This window comes from Tasmannia lanceolata, unplaced genomic scaffold, assembly GCF_043159265.1.
Source record: "Tasmannia lanceolata isolate RefF3 unplaced genomic scaffold, GAP_Taslan_0.1 ptg000012l, whole genome shotgun sequence".
NCBI lineage: Eukaryota > Viridiplantae > Streptophyta > Magnoliopsida > Canellales > Winteraceae > Tasmannia > Tasmannia lanceolata.
The window spans coordinates 13,621,589-13,625,000 of record NW_027518689.1 but is presented as its reverse complement, the minus strand read 5'-3'; positions in this window follow the sequence as shown (position 1 = coordinate 13,625,000).

Here is a 3,412-nt window from a genome sequence, read left to right as displayed (position 1 = left end):
TGACGATGTCTTGCGAAGACCATGGGCACAAGGCCATGGCATATGGTGAGGAAAGGACCACGGTTGCCAAGGTTAGGCACCGGAATGCTTGGCCTTGGCTTGCCAAAGCAGGGCATTGCTGGGTTGGGCTCCCTTGGCCTTTTGGGCGCCTTGGACGATGTCTTGCGAAGACCATGGGCACAAGGCCATGGCATATGGTGAGGAAAGGACCACGGTTGCCAAGGTTAGGCACCGGAATGCTTGGCCTTGGCTTGCCAAAGCAGGGCATTGCTGGGTTGGGCTCCCTTGGCCTTCCGGGCGCCTTGGACGCTGTCTTGGGAAGACCATGGGCACAAGGCCATGGCATATGGTGAGGAATGGACCACGGTTGCCAAGGCTAGGCATATAGAGAGGAATCGCATTTTTGCCCGGATAGGCACCGGAATGCTTGGCCTTGGCTTGCCATAGCAGGGCATCGCTGGGTTGGGCTCCCTTGGCCTTCCGGGCGCCTTGGACGCTGTCTTGGGAAGACCATGGGCACAAGGCCATGGCATATAGTGAGGAATGGACCACGGTTGCCAAGGCTAGGCATATAGAGAGGAATGGACCACGGTTGCCAAGGTTGCGCAAGTTTTGGGCATTTTTTGCCCGGATATGTCCAAGTATGCCCCGATAGGCCCGTTACGCCCCGGTATGAACGCGTATGCCCGGATAGGCTCGGTATGCCTTGGGATACATGCGTATGCCCCGATAGGCTTGGTACGCCCCGATATGCGCACGTGTGCCCCAGTAGGGCTCGGTATGCCCCGGTATGTACGCGTGTGCCCCGATAGGCCCGGTATGCCCCGAGATGCACACGTGTGCCCCAATAGGGGTCGGTATGCCCCGGTAGGTACGCGTGTGCCCCGTAATGCACGTTTCGCTGATCTCCCCGCATGTCCCGCCCCTATATGTAATACTTACTTACTTACTTACTTTCTTTCTTGCTTGCTTGCTTTCTTGCAATGGTTGGGAGTGCCCGGCATGCCCCGCTGCAGAGACCAAGGGCGCAATGACTTGGCACCGCGGATGCCGGGACTCCGGCACTTCCCGTGGCACTGATGGTTGGTTCCAAAGACAAAAGGCCGTGCAAGGCCACCGCACCGCGGATGATTTTGCTCGTGCTGGCGCCTTTGTGTGGCCAAAGAACATGTGCGAATGCTCGTGTCGGAAGGGTTGGTGTCCTGGCCCCGTCGGGTGTCACGAATGCTCGGTTGCGAAGACCATGGGACCAAAGCCATGGCACGTCGGATGATGGCTCCAGCTGGCGCCCCGGCACTTTCTGTGGCATTGATGCTCGGTTTCAAAGACAAACGTGCGCAGGGCCAGGGGACCGCGGATGACTGCTCGTGCTGGCCTCGTTGGGCGGCATTGATGGTCGGTTGCAAAGAAAATGCGCGATTGCTCGTGTCGGGGACTGGCAAGCCAAGGCCAAGCGAGCCATGGCAACGCGGATGATGGCTCCAGCTGGCGCCCCGGCACTTTCTGTGGCATTGATGCTCGGTTTCAAAGACAAACGTGCGCAGGGCCAGGGGACCGCGGATGACTGCTCGTGCTGGCCCCGTTGGGCGGCATTGATGGTCGGTTGCAAAGAAAATGCGCGATTGCTCGTGTCGGGGCCTGGCAAGCCAAGGCCAAGCGAGCCATGGCAACGCGGATGATGGCTCCAGCTGGCGCCCCGGCACTTTCTGTGGCATTGATGCTCGGTTTCAAAGACAAACGTGCGCAGGGCCAGGGGACCGCGGATGACTGCTCGTGCTGGCCCCGTTGGGCGGCATTGATGGTGTGTTGCAGAGAGCATGTGCGATTGCAAGTGTCGGCCGGGTTTGGGTTCCCTTGGGCTTTCGGGCGCCTTGGACGCTGTCTTGCGAAGACCATGGGCACAAGGCCCCGTCCTGGCCCCTTGTTCGATTCGCTCTCGTCTTGCGCTTGCTTCCAAGGTCCTCCATGACCTTCCCCATGGCCTTGCTAGATCCCCCCCATGACGCATGACCTCTGTCCGTTGGTTGGTTTTGAGTGCACACCATGCCCGGCTTGGCACCGTGTTGTCGCGTGAGTGGCATTTGGATCGTGCATGGGGGTGGGCTACCTGCCAATGCGCACAAGCCTTGCACACTAGCCTTGCGCACGAGCCTTGCACAAAAGCCTTGGACACAAGCCTTGCGCACAAGCCATGCACACAAGCCTTGCACACAAGCCATGCATACAAGCCTTGCTCACAAGCTTTGGGCACTGGCCCATCGCACTAGCCTTGCACACAAGCCTTGCGAACTAGCCTTGGGCACGAGCCTTGCGCACTAGCCTTGGGCACAACCCTTGGGCACTAGCCTTGCGCACCAGCCTTGCCCACAAGCCTTGCACACTAGCCTTGCATACAAGCCTTGCACACTAGCCTTGCACCCAGGCCTTGCTCACTAGCCTTGGGCACTAGCCTTGCGCACTAGCCTTGGGCACTAGCCTTGCACACAGACCTTGGGCACGCAGGCCTTGCACGCTAGGCATGCTTGGGCAAGCAGCTCCCGCAACAAGTCGGCGGGTGTAGGCATGGTTGGGCGCAGATCCCGCATCGTCTCGTCGCGTCTGGGCGCAAACCCGTCGCGTCTCGTTGCGTCTTCAGAAGTCGTCGCTAACAGCACCTTTGGTTGCCACTGGTGGTTAGGCGGGTTGGTTGCGCAAACCCTATAGGAGGGTGGCATGCTGCGGGGCGCTGGAATGCGCAGGTTTAGGGCGTTTTTGCCCGGATAGGCACTGGAATGGGCTGGTTTCGGGCGTTTTTGCCTGGATAGGCTAAGGAATGGGGCATGCTTTGGGCGTTTTTGCCCGGGTAGGCACTGGAATGCCTGGCCTTGGCTGGGCATTGCTGGGTTGGGCTCCCTTGGCCTTTCAGGCGCCTTGGATGCTGTCTTGTGAAGACCATGGGCACAAGGCCATGGCATATAGTGAGGAATGGACCACGGTTGCCAGGGCTAGGCATATAGAGAGGAATGGACCACGGTTGCCAAGGTTGCGCAAGTTTTGGGCATTTTTTGCCCGGATATGTCCAAGTATGCCCCGATAGGCCCGTTACGCCCCGGTATGAACGCGTATGCCCGGATAGACTCGGTATGCCTTGGGATACATGCGAATGCCCCGATAGGCTTGGTACGCCCCGATATGCGCACGTGTGCCCCAGTAGGGCTCGGTATGCCCCGGTATGTACGCGTGTGCCCTGATAGGCCCGGTATGCCCCGATATGCACACGTGTGCCCCAATAGGGGTCGGTATGCCCCGGTAGGTACGCGTGTGCCCCGTAGTGCACGTTTCGCAGATCTCCCCGCATGTCCCGCCCCTATATGTAATACTTACTTACTTACTTTCTTTCTTGCTTGCTTGCTTGCTTGCAATGGTTGGGAGT